Source organism: Colias philodice, chromosome 26 (assembly GCF_061535455.1).
Source record: "Colias philodice isolate Cphi_HAF_F1 chromosome 26, ilColPhil1 Martin Lab GWU primary, whole genome shotgun sequence".
Classification (NCBI taxonomy): domain Eukaryota; kingdom Metazoa; phylum Arthropoda; class Insecta; order Lepidoptera; family Pieridae; genus Colias; species Colias philodice.
In genome coordinates this window covers 8,892,246-8,910,957 of record NC_143111.1, presented here as the reverse complement: position 1 = coordinate 8,910,957, position 18,712 = coordinate 8,892,246, and the positions used below count along the sequence as shown (strand labels likewise).

Below are 18,712 nucleotides of genomic sequence, written 5' to 3'. Positions count from 1 at the left end.
TGAAGCTTTCATCACTGAAGCTTTGTTTTCAATTAAAGTAGGCTGGTAAAAAGGTAATAACTTAATGCAAAACATAGGTATCTGGGTGAACCGAATATTCGTTTTATCGAATAGTCGTATTCGGTGAAACCAATGTTCGGCTCATCTCTTATAATTGGTCGGTTCGCTTGACATGGCTGCATTGAGAGAAATTATATTTCGATAGCTGGTATTCGTGTGCGAAATTTCATTATTTATATTGTTTGTGAAGAGTCGACACTTATTAATGTGCTTTTGCGAAATTTATTATTAAATGTTTGGAATTTTATTAACAGAATGAATTGACTTGAAATCCTTAGTAGTCTTTAATCAAACTCAAAACTTTCTTCGTCGTATAATCTTTTACAAGTGTACCTGTTAATAGAAGTTTGAATTCAGAAACTAAGGATTCCACCACCTCTTTTTCTAGAATTTGAGTATACAGTTTAAAAAGCTTCAATTCAACAAACAATTTAATAAAAGCTATAGTATTACACCGTTTCATTTTCATCTGAATACGCTAACATTACCCACGTGTCTCGCATTCTCAACCGCAAAATGCGAAACGTATTACAAAATTAATATCCCGATCATCGTTAAAAAAGATTAAACGACACAGAGAGCATGCAGTCCAAATAAAAATTTTAATTGCGCGCCGGCCCGACGTCATTATGTCGGAATTTTCACATATACCGTAACATAGTATGTACCTACGTTTTATAAAACTGTAGTTTCACGTAATAACACGTTTTTATAATTACACGTAACACTAATTATATGGTTGAGAATATTGTCGGAAGTCTAACTCCGTTATGATACCGTTGTAGACGTTATTTGAAGATAAAATTAATTTTATATGTGCGTGGTAGCATAATGTTTATAGTATTATAATAATGGCGGGATGTTAAGATTATTATGTTTTATCTCAAACTGCGGAGACTTATAATTAGGTGGAAATTTAATGTTAAGTTTAAATTGATTCTGTACAAACATTAATATTTCACCATCGCTCTGTCCCTATGCTTAAATATTTAAAAGTACGCAACGGATTTTGATGCGGTTTTTTTAATACATAGAGTGATTCAAGAAGAAGGTTTTAGTATATAATTGATTTGGTTTTAGAAAAAGCGGGCGAAGCCGCGGGCAGAAAGCTGGTTACTTGTAGGTACCTCAATTTTTTGCGAAACACCGGAAATAATTTATTACTTTGTCTTTTAAAGGTTTAATAAACTCCTTCGAAAACCCATTACAGATGTTTCACATTCAATAAATTACATTTTCTAAGTCTAGATGGAATAACAAAATAACCTATACCCTTGGGACTTTTATCAGTGAAGATTGAAAAGGAATTGCTTAGGGATCTGTATGCACCGAGGTTTCTTAAAGATATTACATTGTAAGATTTTTTTCTAGAAAGTAGAAGTAGCACTTGATACAATTATAAAATATAAAATAATACTACATTATCATACAAAAATAATGTAGGTAATGTTTAGGCTAGCTAAAGTACGGGTCATATACGTTCTTGATTTTTTCATTCATGTATTTTCTTTTATTCATTCATGTATTTTCCAAATATAATATGTACCTAAATGAAACAAATTTCAAGAAAAATAACGCAGTATTTTTAGGTCTTGGATGGACGAATTTTTGATTACGGTATTCTGTATGATAGAAAATTGCAAGCAAATTAAAATGTGTGTGTATGATGCATATTATGAATGCGTGCCTACATTTGGTACCATAATATTATGCTTCAACTTGCGGAATTATCTGTTATATCCAACTACAATTTCGTGTTCATAAACTTGCTAAAATGGGAGATTATGCCGCTTTTAAACCAATTGTTCTTTAATTTGCAAAAACATGACTATTTTATATAAGCTCTAAATAAAAACTTATCCTTAGGTCTACACATTTTAAGCGCTTACAATTATTTTCGTCACATTGTCGGCAAAAAGATGACATCCTATAAAAATTTATACAAAAATGTTACACTCATTTTAATATGGGTCTACTGTTGAAGACTCTGATATTAGGGTCTAATCACTTTGCCGATATCCGCTATAGCTAGTCATATTTTACACAGAATGACCTCACGAAATATGTCCCATAATAATCGATGACGTCGTAAACATTAAATTTAATTTTTACGAGCCTATGTATGGACTTTTCTGGGGTGTATTTTGATCACTGTTTTTTTGTGGAAATTATTTTTTAATGTTACTTTTATTGAATGAACACTTTGACTGATAACAAATTTTAATAATTAATAAGGATAAAGAATAAACGAATCTCAATGAAAAATAATGTTCAATTATATTCCACCTAAAATTAAGAAATTTCACTTCCTAATTTTTACTTCAAGCTAGCTCGTATAAAAATATAGGTACCTAAGTATTTTTTTTTAATTCGCTGGTCGAATCATCTCCTTCGACGGCTATTTTAAAATTATTATATTTGCCATTAAATTGAAATACATTATTTTGAATCCGGAATTAATTTTGCTATAACTAGAAATATGTATTCACCGCTAGCGCGCTATCAAGCACAGAGCCGACATCGAACTATAAATAAATCAGATTTTAAAGACAAAACTTAGCGTATGTAACTGATATACTTATAAGACCTACTCCAGAGGATTTAAGTAGGAAGTAGTATGTTGACCCCGATTTTCCTATAAAGCGATGATATGTCAATTAGTCATAATTCCCTATTAACCTAACTCTGTTTTTGGGTCGAGGCGATTAGTCGACGAAAGTTGGCAACTTTGTAGCAACAACATAGTAAATACTTAACTAGTTATTCCCTCCTGTATCGCTCGTTATATAACTGTTTAAATACGACTAATAAAAACCCTTATCCAATATTGATCTTCCTTAATGTAATCAAAATGGTATTTTGCTCACGTACATAGCTAAAATATTCTTAAAATGGCAGGTTTGATCGAACTTTTAGGGGTCGCCGTATTAAACACAGCATCTAAATTAACTTCTTACACTAAACATAAACTTTAAAACAACAAGAATACTCATTCATATCACCAACGTCCTACGATTATCGAAATCGAACTACTATTACCGAAACATTCTAATATCAGCGAACCGAACTACTCACTCTCATTGCAAAAATATCACACGATTCAACTACCCTCACTTTCCAAACACATGTCCGTACGTTCAGCAAAAAGTTCCCGCAATCCGACCTCGCCAACAAGCCACGTCATTTATCAGCTCTCGATTAAAACCCGTGCGACGTGACTAAGCGGTTCCCTGAACCCTTAGAACAGCTCCATATAATTACATCCCCTTGTTATTTGTACGTGCTGTTTGAAAGCTAACTTCTGTAAACAATGGAGCCATAGAAATCTCAATTTAATAATACATATATATAATTGGTCGGAAATATGTTACGATAAGTCTATTTTATTAATAAGTTTTTGAAGTATGGAGAAAAATGTTGTACTTATTTACGAAATTTATCAGGGTTCTGTATTAAAACTCAAGCGAAGTGAGTGACTAAGTAGTGAGTAACCTTACACAGCTCCATATAATTACATCACCTTGTTATTGGTACGTGATGTTTGAATGCGAACTTTTGTAAACAAAGGAGTTGAGAAATCTATACCTGAATTTAATATGCAATTGTATGATATACGAGATATAGCTGATTAAAGGAATCTTTGAATGATGAAGATACGATGTATTCCCGCAGTCATGTTAATTAAAGCGTATATAAACGAGCAGAAAAAAAAAACAATTAAAAATACTGAAATTCACAAAATAATAGCGATAATAACACAAGTACAGTTTGCGAGAGAAATCGAGAAAGATTTTTCGTGTAACTTTATATAAAAATTTAATGAGCGTTGCAGTAGCACTGCTTGTAAAAGAATATATCAATTAACTTGAAAATGCAGATGCAAAATAAAATATAAAGTAATTGAAAGTGTCTAGAAAATATAGAATATAGCAAGGATAAATGTTGGCAATAAAGAAGACGCATAAAACATAAATGCAGACAATAGAAATTTCAGTTTTATTACATTTAAATCAATATCACGTATGAGTAACCTGGGTCCTATTTCTGTCGAAGCAGATGCTTTCGGCGTGCTTTCGATATTGACAAATATTAAAGCAATATGAACTTTAGATCTAGATGATAAGGTAGATATCGGTGTGGCTGGTGTGGTGCTATAAATAATACATATCCCTGATGAATTAGTCTGACGGATATTGAATATGATGTGTAATATAAGTACAGATATTTTGCAGATGAGCCTGAGATTTATGAATGTGTTGATATGAACGGTTTAATCATACAACAAAGACATATTTGAATAGGGGCTTATTATAATTTAGAAGGAGCCTCAGTTCAGTATTAAATAATATTATATAATTAACTTCATGAACGAATGTTTTATTTATGAGAATAAGTTCAAACGTTGTATTTTAAATTACTATTTCTTATGTACATTCGAATCTGTTAAGATCAATAAACGGGTTGCATTATTAAAAATATGTATTTAGCTGAGGAAAAATTACATATAATTATTTTCAGGTAAGAAACCGCATTGCAAGTTTCGTTTTTAATAATCTCTTTTTATTCCAACACATCGTATTCCAAGATATTTCGTACGTAATTTGATTTAAGTGAAAACTTTCATTTAGACTAGAGGACGTCTAGAAAATATGATCAGATATCGCGTCGAGGGATTCAGCTAAATTAGACCGTAAATAAGTGCAGTACTTCTGCGAAATTTCTGGAGACTTTGAATAAGTACCCTTAGCAAATAAAAGCTGTAAATTGATATGACTCTTGAGAAATGTAAGCGAAGGGATATATAAATCAGGGAACTTTTCAGACAAATTTAAGTCGCAAGTAGAATTGATTTGTTGATGTTAAATTGGAAGAAGTTCTGTAATCAATTGCGGAAATTTATGAAGATATATCAAAAGAAATATGCGAATGTGGAATAGATGTATTGATTTAAAAAAAACACAACGTAGTATATCTGAAAAGTTAATTTAAATATCACCTCCGCGTAGCGAGATATTAACCAAATAAAAAAGAACATATTGATAGATGTAATCGTTTACCGTTCATGTAAATTTTCAAGCAACACAGTTCAATTTTCTCACAAACTGAACTCGGAGCGAAATGCCAAACACACAACTACAAAACAAAACAACTGCACTAAAGCGGGTATTAATTTTCCAATTCTTAATAAACCATTTGAAATTCGAGCATGAACCAATTTGGATATTCCCTGTGACCCGGCAGCGTGAAATGGGAAAACTGCAGTCGCCTTAAGCCAAATCTTATGCACACTCGTACCACATAATTTAGCCACTTTCCAAACTCAGCTGAATTTAGAGCATATTTCGATGCATGCAGTTTATTCGCAGAGATTTAGGACTAGATGCTACTTCTTTATTAAAAGGAATGGAATAGAATTTCCCTTTTTGTATCATTTTTTGACAGAAATACATTTATTACAGGCCCATTTGCAAGAGATGGAAAAATATTCATACACAGTGAAGTAAAAACACACGAAGTGAAGATAAAAGCTAGTTTTCTTTAAATGTCATGGGTTTAAAACCAGTACAGATAATTCATAGTAATTATAACTAATTTGTAGTGAGTTATACATATGAAATATAGCAGTAGCAATAGTAATTTACTGGAAAAGAAAAGTTTTGTTATTGAATGTTTAAAGAACACGGCTGTTGTTGACAATTAACTAATTACGACTATAGCTCGGAATTGGGGTAATACGAAGGCAATAAATTTTTGATATACCCAGGTTTTTTACTTATTTAACAACTAATTACAATGAACTGTTCAAGTTACAGAACTAATTACACTGAAGTTCCGACGGTCTTTTTGGGGTATAATATAGATTCGTGTCATTGTCTTTACGATCAAATAGGTGATCGACCGTTGCACTATGTTAGACCCATTTATACGCTCATGCATTAACCATTGCACCAAGGCGACGAGAATTGGCAAGATACCTACACAATAAGACTATAGGGCACATTAAGAAAGTCAATGGTCTAGTCTAGCTTTTCTAAATCCACATTAATACTTAATCCCAGCCCGCGCCAGAAATATGAGAGTTTGTTGACCAAATTTGGAATTCTAGAGTGCATAATATATCATTCTATTCAGCCCGTGATTTATTACAAAAATAGCCTTTGAACTTTGATTGATAGATTTATTTATAGTTTTTTGTTAGAACGTATCATAGAGGCGGTTTTGCGAAATCAACTTGCAGTTGCGACTCGCATGACTTGTTGAAAAATAAACAAACATGGATTCTGACCAATGCGTCAAAGAGGGGTATATCCACGACTGTATTCATGTGTGACGAACAGTTTTTTTTAGATTCTTTATGATTACACTGATTTTTAGTTAGTTTCAAAGATTTCTGAAAATTAATTATTACCTATAGAATACGAGACAGTACATAAGTTTTTCGTATCGTAAATTTGTAAGTCCTTACCCACTTTGTCCAAAAGGGTTAGCATGTGACTAGAAAAACCGACAGAAAATCTGTCACTAAACTGTTGAAGCATGAAGCAAACCTTATTGACCGATATATCCATCAGACTGTCACCGCTTTGCAGCGTCACTCGTACCTACATACATACCGAATATTTTTCCCAAGAATAATATAATATGAGTATACACGTACGGCTTTTTGGATAATATTTTGAGCGGATAAAGGAATAATGGTGATATATTGCCGTGTTAGCAACCAGCCTACAATGTAGAGTTTTGTATTAAAGCATTTTGCTTCAATAAAAATGGTTATTTCATCAGAATAATGAGTTTTATTGAAATATATTGTCTCGGTAAAGCTATACAGCTAAGCCTTATTTTGTATTGCTTTTATATACAGTAATTTGTCTTGCTGAACGATTATCAACCAAAATATATATTAACTTTTTAAGTCCTAATTCAAATAACACAAAGTGGTCACCGATCCATATACTGACCGCGCCTGAGTCTGTTTAACTTGCAAATCGCATTGTTTCCACCTTTGAGTTATCAACTTTTCCATTTACATTTGTTGTAGCATGTCAAAATATATTGTAATTTAAATAAAACAAAGCATATTATTTTTTTAATACGCGGGTTGCATTATCATGCTTACCAAAATTTTGCAAGGCATGTAATTTTAATTTTATCAAAACGCCTCTCGTGGCACGCTCAAATGCGCTGTTCTTGCATTATTCTGGTCAAATTTGTACCACAAGTGCTTAGTAACTGAATATATTATCTTTGAAATATTGTGTACGCTCCATATTTATATAGGCAACATTTGGCGAAGTGCCGGCACCGCTGTTTTTGTGTACAAATCACTGTTTTTATTGATGAATGCATATTTAGTTTGTGTATGGAAATCATTGAAAAAGCAAGTTATTTTTTAGCGTTTGTTTATTTTTGTGAACATTAAAAGTGTGTTCGTCAAAATTGTCGACTTAAATTAAATGGATACAATTTATTATTTATTTGAAATGTTTACTTGTAACAAATACACCTATTATTTGATTTTATATCAAACCACACAAAGTTGTTTTACCCAGCGGGCACTGAATTTAAAACGACGTCATGAAAGTATTAAGGCTTTGTCAGATAGGACGCGTAATTTAGCGCTGCGTAGTAGCGCTACAGCGTCCTGTTTTAACGTCGCGCGAGGCTTCGTCAAACAGAACGCTTTAGCGCGCGTTAGGACACAGCAATTGATATTATTAAAGCTGCATGTTGTTTACATAATTATTACTTACGAACAAAACAAGGTACAGCGATATTAACTCCGGAGTCGGAAGAATTTTTTACTTACCAGTTTCATTAATTTCTTCTCCGATTTGTGCCCACAATTTTGCCTTCATTGATATATCTTTATAGTTTATATGAACTATCCTTCGTATTATATAAGCATGGATATTTTCTAACCAATTCTATCAAATTTTCGGTCATTATGCAGTATTTTATAATTATTTTACGCCTATTAACTCCGACGCTAAAATAAAATTTGTAAAAAAATACAACACCCGACGTTAAAGCGTCCTAACGCCGCGACAGAGCGTTGCGTACTGCTAGCGCCGGCGCTCTGTTTGACGGTATTCTACGATGGTAGTAGAACACACCTTAGCGTCATATCGCGGCGTCAACTTAACGCTCTGACGCGCGCTAAGTAAGCGTCCTGTCTGACAAAGCCTTTAATCTTTTTATACAACTAGCTGTGCCCGGGGTTTTGCCCGCATTGCTCCGCCCCTGTTGGTCTTAGCGCGACGATAAAATATAACCTATAGCCTTCCTCGATAAATGGGCTATCTAACACTGAAAGAATTTTTCAAATCGGACCAGTAGTTCCTGAGATTAGCGCGTTCAAATAAACAAACAAACAAAATCTTCAGCTTTATAATATTAAGTATAGTTTTACTCTAACCAATTTCCTACTACATAGTAAATACTATAAAAACTAATATTAAATGGTACTGCAGACTCAATCGAATCATTCCTTCAATAATAAATTCGCTTATAAGTGCTCCAAGGAAAAACGGAATATTCAATAAAATTGACGATTGCTCTATAAAGTCGACAACTAAATCCACTCGTGACTCGTGAGTCGATAACATTCAATATTTAGCACTAGAGCACTATTAAATATTAATAATGTATTCGGTTGTTTATTTTGGTCTAGTAAAATACGTAAATTGTATGATATTTAATTGTCGTAAATTGTAAAGCATATAAAATGTATTCAATTACAATAGATGATTATGATAATAATGAAAAATAGAGTTTATGTTTTAAAATATATTTATTTGGTTGCCTCTGCAGTGTAAACGGCCAATTGCAGCCAAAGTTTGATGATTAGATTTATCATAATTGTTCGTATTAGTACTACTTTTTATTACTATTAGATATACACAAATTAAATAATAAATACCTTATGGATAATGAGGCAGATGCATCTCACATCTATTGCACTGATAGATTCTCTTTACGGGCAAGTAGTCAGCTCTATGCTCTGCCAGACCGAGACGGTTTTCTGAAGATCCCTGTAAAAGATAAACAATATTAAATTTTTAATTTCAAAGAAATACCTACACTATTTACATGACTTGTGTCCAAACCAAGATTTATATGTCCTTTCTTTATTTTTAATGCCTGTTACCCACACGGGAAAAATCACCCTTCCATTTACAATACATCTGTTATAAAAATGGCATAGCACTCATGACAATAACCATCTACCTATACTTACTAATATTATAAAACTGAAGAGTTTGTATGAACGCGCTAATCTCAGGAACTACTGGTCCGAATTGGAAAATTCTTTCGGTGTTCATTCATCGAGGAACGCTGCGCTATAGGCATCACGCTATATCATTACGCTAAGACCAACAGGAGCGAGCCACGCAGGTGAAACCGCGGAGCGCAGCTAGTACAAAATCAAATACCCTCTGAGTCAATGATAGAACTTGTAAATTAGGTGTACAATTTTATTAATAATGAACTACGTAATAAAACACCCTGTACACAATCAAGTAAAAACCAGTACAAACCGGTCCAATCTAGCTTCCAATATACTGAATAGCTCTAAATAGCGTATCGGTCATACCTCAAGCTAGGACGTGTGCTCAGGTGTCAGGTTACCTAATATGGCTCGTATGACCTAGATACAGACCGTATATTCAACATTTTGGCCTCTGATATTCCGATGGTAAATGAAACGCATCGTGGTGACGCTTATGATTTAGAATGTATGAAAATTATTGTATTTATTGTTATGTGAAAATGCAAAGCCAAAATTCGATGATGTTTTAACATTAATTATAGTATTAACTAGTGTTTTGGTAAATTACCTAATCAGTCCTCTATTATGTGTAATTAAAATGTATACAGTATCTATTATTAGTTATTAATTATTCGACATTTAGTGAATAAATACCAGAAGCGAAAGATGACACTATTTTACGAAGATGATACGAGCAAGTAGATACATATATACATATCTTTAAATAAACAAATATAATGACAATAATGTCTACATGCAACCATTAGGTATAAGGAGTAACTAGCTCACGCACACGGCTTCGTTTCCCATTACAATATTCATACCCTAGTATTGTAAAACCGCTACAACGTTATTCATACAAATATTGTCACCACTCACCACACATTATGTTACACATACTCTAAACTACGCTCTAACTCAATTTCCGCACCAGTTTGATATTAGGTACGTCAAAATACCACTTTGTCTTCTTTGTACTAGAAATGCGTCAGAAATATCTAAATACGACTCCAGTCAACGCCTCTGGCTGCAATATCCGACACCTCAATCATTTGATGGCACGTGATATCAATAGCTATGTACTTGATTTAGTACATAGGTATTCGTGGTATACGTGAAATTTAGTTGGAAACATAAATAAATATAGTTAAAAACTAGATACTAAACGCCTTAATGCGATGAAATTTTTATATTGTCTCTATAGTGATATCTAGTGAGATAGGTATGCGTACAGAGTTTGGTTTTTTAGTTTATAGCAATCAAATGCTTAATAAATATACTTTTTGCAAAGAATATAAGAAATGGATCACGGTGAATAACGCGGGTTCGAATTTCGGCCTCGTGATGGAATTTTTTTTTCTTAGTAAATTTATAATTGTACAGAAATTTAGCTTGAATTAAAACTGTCCGTCTATAAAAGTGGGTAAAAATTGAGTCTAAGGTGTAGGTGTACCTACATACAAACATACAGGTGATGCTAATTTAAGCGTATTAAAAAAAGATATTATCAACGATTTTGTAATCCTCCATCATTAAAAGGTTATTTTTAATGCTGACAAAGTATTTTTTGTTAATAATTTAGAATTTTCTTTTGTATTTTTAAAGAATGCACATAAAAGAACCTGAACTACCTTTTAGATATAACCCTGAAAGGCTACAACTTCCCAGTATTGGCTCAACTTTAAAACAAATCTCTGTTTTAATGAAACACTTTTTCTTATTACAAAAGCCTTTTTTGTATAAATATTTTTTCTGTTTTTTCAGCAATTCATCGTAATGACTGTTTTAAGCGAAAATTATAGAAAAAGTAAGTATTTTAAGAAGTAACTTGGCATAAATTACTTGGTAGAGAAACCTTAAAAAATATTTTTTTTTTAAATATAATTCCTACACCATGAAAGTATATTTTACAAAGATTATTTTTACTTCCTTCTGTGCTTGATCAAAACTACCCTCAAAATTAGTGTAGCCAATTTGCCACAAAGTTACAAAGGCAATTATTACCTTGCACCTGGGCAGACTTGAAGCCCACAAAATGCAAGGTAAATGCATTCACAAAGGTTCTTTGATCGTATTATTGAACATTTCCACCCAAATCTACGAGGAAAGCGATTTTCTTAAATATGAGGTACTAGAGAATTGGTAGACTAATATTAGTAATTAGTCGTTCTTTTCTTATATATACTTTACAGTTTGAGGTAGGACGTAGGACTGTATCGATTTAAAAATTATCAAAAATTACCTTATCTATAACTAAGCACCCGATATTTTCTTTCTTTAATACGGAGCAATTGCAAATAAGTCATATATTATATTGAGGTGTGGTTTCATGTTAAAATGTAAAATTAATCATTAAATTTTCTAAATTTTGCCACAACATTTTTTATATCACACTCAAACAATTATCACCTTCTTATAGGCGGAATAACCGATACATTTCCGAAAACCTCACCGCCTCCTGGCCTATAAAATATGCTAAGCTTTTCGACATCCAAACATCTAACTATTTAAACACACCCGCTCCGTAACACAGTACGTGTCCCCAATCCGACCGAGTCACTTTCCGAAGATAAAACTCCGCGACGGGTCTCCAATCTGGGCTTAGTCGAACTAGAGGCTGTAGTCCGAGAGCTAGAGAAGTTTTTCCATATTTGACATAAGCCAAATTTTGTTTATTGAGACAAGAAAAGTATGAGAACTAAGAAGGTGCTTTATTAATAAAACTTTACAACTAATAATGATAAACGGTAAAGTTTTATTTCACTGCGCAGACAACTAGCTAGTTCATTTTAAATAATCATCAAATATTTCATACCTATTTCAAATCATACAAATTATTCCATAAACTTACATCTGACAAAAATCAATTTCTATATTATTCACATAGACCTTTCAAACAACCCGTTTTGCTTATACGAGATTTCTTAGAACTCAATATGATATTCCGTATATCCTATTCTGAACATAACAATTATTGACAAAACCAATTCCACCACCGTCTACTGTACTATAATTCCGTTTATCCAAAAGACGGGAGTAGAGGCTCATTCGCGTACTTGCTATATCTCATCTCGCGAAGCTATGTGCATGTGTTGCTATTAACTTTTTATGTGTTTTTCGTGTAAAAATATGTCTTGATTTTGTTGTGTATGTGTGCGTTGGTTCGCTATTGTATACTTGAATATTAAGGACTGTGCTATATTAAGTATCAAATATTATTTCTTCTCCGTAGTTTTAAAAATTTAAACATACATAGGGACAGAGAAAGAAACTTTGTTTTATACTATGTAATGATTCCCTCTAGAGATCTGCAGTGCAAAAAAAATGTGTAGGTTGATAATGTTTATAATTTATATATTATGTATTTGAGAAGAAATATATTTCTATCTCAAAAATTATTTTTAGACAACAAATTATACATATTTTACACACAAAATTCAACGTTGTATTTGTAAACCTTTCAAATCCTTAACGTAGGTCTGAAGAATAAAAATAAAATGTAGCCCCAGACACCTTTTTACACCTAATTTCACTCACAATAGAGATAAATGTTACAACAGCAATTCTCAAGTTTAACATACAAAAAATAAAGACTAAATATACCTAATAGGTCGGTTCCTAATGCCGAAAATTAATTGCAAAAGGGATATAAGGACAAACATTATGAGCTATTCATTAAATTATTTATTTTAAGAATTAGATTTGTGGTCGGTGCGGTTGTTAGAAATCTAATAGGAATACAACTTATTAATTAATTAATAATATATTAAAAAGGAATTGAATTGAATTTTAAATTATTTGAAAGAAATAAGAGCATATTATGTTTTGTATGTTATTATTTAAAATATTGATATGCATTTAAAGAGAAACTTTACAATTTCTCGCCGGCTTTGGATTATCCAAATTGTCATAATTCGATTACAGTACTCTAATTTGGAACAATGCATGGATAAACAAACGTTTTAATTGATACTTTGCAGTCTATTAGCATTAAATAAAAAGCATACCTACTTTAATAACTTCCTTTTTCTTCAATTGGTTAAATATCTTTATTATATGGTTATGGTAAATGAGATACTTTATATTTATTTCTCGAACGGAAATAGAGATAATAATAATTAGATACATCCGTTCAGGTGGTCAATACAACTTATTCCGATAATATAATAATAATTTATTTATTCGAGTAACTATAAAAACTATACCAGAGAGATAATTCTTAAATTATGTTACTAACATTAAATAATGTATAACTTAAGCTCATGACTTTGCTATAATTGTATAAGTATAAAAAACCATTAAGTTTAAACCGAGGTCATCTAAATTAAATTTTAACCAAAATCAGTTCAGCAGTTTCAACATTAACGAAAGCCATATTTATTCATAAAAAATCGTTCATCTCACTCTAACGACTGACCCGTGTTCCAGTGCACGTATCAAGATGAAATATACATTCGTCAAATTGCATCGTAATGTAAAATCATTGATGTATGTATCATTGCGATTCGTGGAGCGAATACCCTAATAATAAATGTCGTTTAATAAAACTACAAAACGCTTTAATGATAAACTCATGAAATTATTATATTGTCACCGATCCTTGATAAGTGTACGTTTGAATTAAATCTGCCCGTTTAAAGTCGGTCAAAATCAAGTGTAAGAGTCGGTTACATACAAATATATACAGGTGAAGCATAAAAAGCACGTTAAAAATAAGACGACCCACTGTACGTATTAAAAAAAAAATGTGTGCGTGTACTAGTGTACACACGTAAGAAGTGAAACTTCTTTATGACCTTATTTTTCAAAAAATAATATACTATATATGCAACTTTACAGAAGTACGTCGAATCAAAGATGGCGCGTAACGGAAAAATGTTACGCGTAACGAAAAAATGTTACACAAATTTTTTTTCCAACCCCGATAAATAAGTTTCACTTCAATAAAAATACATCTTGCATAATATTGTCCACAATCAAGTTATTAAAAGCAATGTAGGTACAGTAAATAAACATAAAACCACAAAGCAAAGCGTGGGCAGTTTGTCTTTATGTAAGCCCTTTTTATATTGCCTGGCAATATTCTGGAGTCCATAAAAAGCTCTTAAAATATAAGAGGTTTAGAAAAACCCAGCGGGATTCGAAGTTTCGGCAGTAATTGAATTTTTTATGTAGGCTCTGTAAGTGCTTAATGTAAGCGTAATCTAGCATACTACGATGTATAAATCTGAATGCCTAAATTTACGGTTTGTGAATTACTTATGCTGTACTGAATATTTATTTATTTATTTATTTATTTATTTATTTATTTATTTATCATTACATCAATTACCTTTACAGGCTTAACCTAATGCGGTATTGACTTAAGGCTGCAGTCTAGCAAAATTGCGTTTTCAACAAGTTATTTGACAATTTTTTCCCGGCTAATGAAATGATAAACTGAATTTTTTTTTTCTTGTTTATCAATTAGTGTTATATACGCAATGCGCGTGAATTTTTTCACATTTATAAAGTTACTTTATGTTACCTTAATCAGGCCTTCAAGATAAGTCTCTTTCCCCCTAAGACATTTCGAGCTAAGTTTGTGCACTCACTACGTTGCAACCGATTACAATTTACACAATCTGATCAGCGCATTATTATCTTTATATAGTCGTTATTAAAAACTGCTGAATACAATTGCCGAAAAACTTATGATTTTCTTAATTAGAACGTTATAAATTCATTAAATTTCCCATTTTTTGCCTTACAAAATCTATTGATAAATACTGCTAAAAGTTATTTTTTCCATTAATTTATTCGAGTTGGTTGAAGACCAATGAGTATTAATCCTTTAAAAAATTTTTTTTTGAATTTTGATAATTCTTTAAATATTAAAAAAATATTTAAAATAATTAGGAAAAATCCTAGCGAATTTCTTTAGTCGCGCTCCTTGGGCCGGAGCGTTCTGACGTGTGCTCTACGCTCGATTTTCCTTCATACCGAAGTGAAAGTTGCTCTACTTCATTAAATTTAATATTTTTGTTAATTGATTATTTTTATCTTAGTTTTGTGCAAATATTCGTATTTTTAAACATTTGATTTCGATATGGAAAATAAACGAAAAAAATACGCGTGTAACTACTAGAAAAAAATTATCTTCGAACATAAAGTTAATGAAACCAAATAGATTGCAAAGGTGATTGGCAACAATTTCTTTATTTTACGGGGTGTCAGTAAAGGGATGTATATATTTTCTTTAAAACTAAAGTAAGCTCATAAATTTTCTTATAATATAATTTTTTTGAAGTTCCAAAAATGTTTATTTTTCGTTTGAGAAATACGAAATATAATATAAACTTGTATTGAGAACTTGAACTTCCCAAGTTCATCCGGGGAAATTCCCATACGGGTAAAATGATTTGTTTACTCCAAAATTGATCCGAGGTGTTTTAATTTTTTCTTCTAGTCATTTTCAACGTTAATAAAGTTACAAAATTAATAATCAAACAACATGCCGCTAATGTTGTTTGATTATTAATTTTGTAACTTAAATACAGGATGTTGGTTTTATATTCTGATCTTACAGACGCGCTGACAAATTTAGTCCGCCATTTCTAGTTTAGTCTACCAACTCTAAGTACCAATATTAAAACGAATGGATTATCATCACATCATCAAAACTCAGATGTAATGGAAGATCACAATAACATAGAAAATTCAGTGGGTGTTGAGAACTAAACAAACAGAAGTAACAGAGACGCGAAGAATAAAAAAAGAGGACGAAAACGATAATTCGTTGATGCTTTCCCTTTTCGACGTATTGTTAGGGTACATCACCAATCTGCAAAAAACAAAACTGATGATCCCCTTCCTTAATTTCTCCTAAAATATGCGATAAAAAAATTAAATAAATTTTTTTCTGTAATCGCAATAGCAAAATAAAGAAACGGTTTTTTTCTTTCATGGCCTTATAAAAAATGAAATGTTGTCAAAAAAATGAAAAACAAATAATCGACAACAGTGGTGAAAATTTGCTGATCACAATGAAACATCCTTCAGTGGTAGCAGATTTACTCATTTCAAATGTATCGGTGAACAGCGTAAAGGAGAGGAGGACAGGAAAACATTATGAATGTGGATGGTGGATTGTATACAGGGTGTAATCGATAAGTATGTGCAGGCGATTATGACGTTATTATTGCAGGTATCAAAAAACTTAAAACTGATATCGAAATTACTTTACCTAATGAGCAAAATGACAATAATAACTTTTTAAAAGTATAACGAGAAATATCTAAAAAATTTACTTTATACACTCCCATATCAAAAAGGGAAAATGGGACTAGTAGAAGTTAAATGTCCAATTCCGGCAAAAGACATGAATGCGGAAGATGCGGTTAAAAAAAAATTAATATTTGAAATACAATGCAAAAAATAACACTTTTGTCATAGATAAGAATCATGACTATTTTTTCTAAATTCAGAGACAACTAAACGTTGCAGAAGCAGAAGTCTGCTTATTTGCTGTTTGGACTGGAGTGAAGCAAAATAATATGATGGACCATTATCAAGATTTTACATAAATTGCCTACTGTCAGAATTGATTGATTCGAGACTTCAGCATTCGATGCCCATCAAGGACCCATCCTATATCATTCAAGCGATTGAAAAAAAAAGAGATAAATCCAGTGCAACCGATAAAGCATAAGAATGCTAGCAATAGATTTATTAGGTTTATCAATATAAATCTATATATTACACATAATATAATAAATCTGTAGAAGACGCGAAGACTGACATCCGCGCGGACGGAGTCGCGGGCGGAAGCTAGTCAGAAATAAATATCTTTTGTTTTCATTTAACACAAACATTACATTTTTTTTATTATATACAAAATTTGTTTATCCGTTTTATTAGTTAAACTGAACAACTTTCACTAAGAAACTTAGGTCGAAAAAAATGTATTGAGTTCTGCATTTTGTATGGAAAGCTTATTTTTTTTATATTTCGTCCAAATTTCTTTGTAAAAGTTGATCAGTTATATAAACATGAAGTTGAAGATATCAATAGAAAGTATTCGCAAATTTTGTGTACTGATAAAAAAAAATCACCCGGTGTAATTTTCACGAAAATTGTTTCAAATTGTCATTTTTGGTACTTATTACGAATATTAAATTATGCATACGAATGATTTAATTTTTAAAAATTAAGTGGAGCAACTTTCCCTTAGTACATTTGTATTATTTACATATAGGATGACAGGATGCAATTGTTTGCACTACTAGACCAAGCCCTTAATATGCAAATACACTGTCGATGAGCTATAGTAAAAACCAAATTGTGTCGGAAATAAAATATTTCAGATGAAAAAATTTACTTGCAAAATATTTGTAATTAACTCTGTCTGTCTGTCTGTAACGCTTTCCCGCTTAAACCTCTCAACCGATTTTGATGAAATTTGGCACAGACAATCTTTAGACCCTGAGAAAGAACATAGGCTACATTTTATCAAAACACCACGCGGGCGAAGCCGCGGGCGGAAGCTAGTTATCTATAAGTTATATAGTAACTTATAGATAACTAGCTTCCGCCCGCGAATATTATTTACAATAATTATTTCCATACAATTTATTAATTAAAGCTCTTCAAAGCATATCTCACATGTATTATTAATTATTATCTTTACCGATCAAATCTTTCGTACATTGTGTTCGGAAATAAACCCAAAATAAGGGTTCTTTTCAAATTCTGTTAAATTATAAATTATCAAGAGGTTTTGTATTTCAACCTTTTGACATTTTTAATAAAGTATCATGTTCGGAAATCGAGTCATTATTTTTTAAATTTTGCACGTATTTTTATTTATTTTTTACCCGACCCAACGATAATCGTAGCTGCGATAATAGGTATACCTACCTTCAATAAAACAAACTGGATTATTTCGTTTATATTAAGACTTATCTGCGCTTCGCGGTTTCACCCGCGTGGCTCCGCTTGTTGGTCTTAGCGTGATGATATAAATAGCCTACCTTCCTTGATAAATGGGCTATCCAACACCGAAAGAATTTATCAAATCAGACCTAGTAGTTCTTGAGATTAGCGCGTTCATTTAATCAAACAACCAAACTCTTCAGCTATAGAATATTAAGTATAGATTTATTTATTTATATGTCTTATAAAGACGGACAAACACACAGAAATATCTCTTCGAGTAACCCTTCAAAATATTAATGAACTAAACAAAACAGCAAAAGAAAGAAAATACCAACAAAGAGATATATTAAGTTGATTAATAGCCTGTGAAAAATTAACACAGTTGACAGTACAGTCCATTAGCGGTCTTTCTTTTGTAGTTAAAACAATTATTATTTATCAAATTAATTAAATCAAGGAAAC

The 18,712-nt window shown here is 31.7% G+C and overlaps 1 protein-coding gene across 1 annotated transcript in view; it reads right to left on the bottom strand.

Moving 5' to 3' along the window:
- Positions 1–18,712, bottom strand: part of kek5 (leucine-rich repeat, immunoglobulin-like domain-containing kekkon 5 protein) — a 185,917-nt gene that overhangs the window by 21,361 nt on the left and 145,844 nt on the right. The window contains exon 3 of the mRNA XM_089711378.1: positions 8,984–9,095. The gene's annotated coding sequence lies outside the window, so the exon portion shown is untranslated. The remainder of the gene's footprint in view (positions 1–8,983; positions 9,096–18,712) is intronic.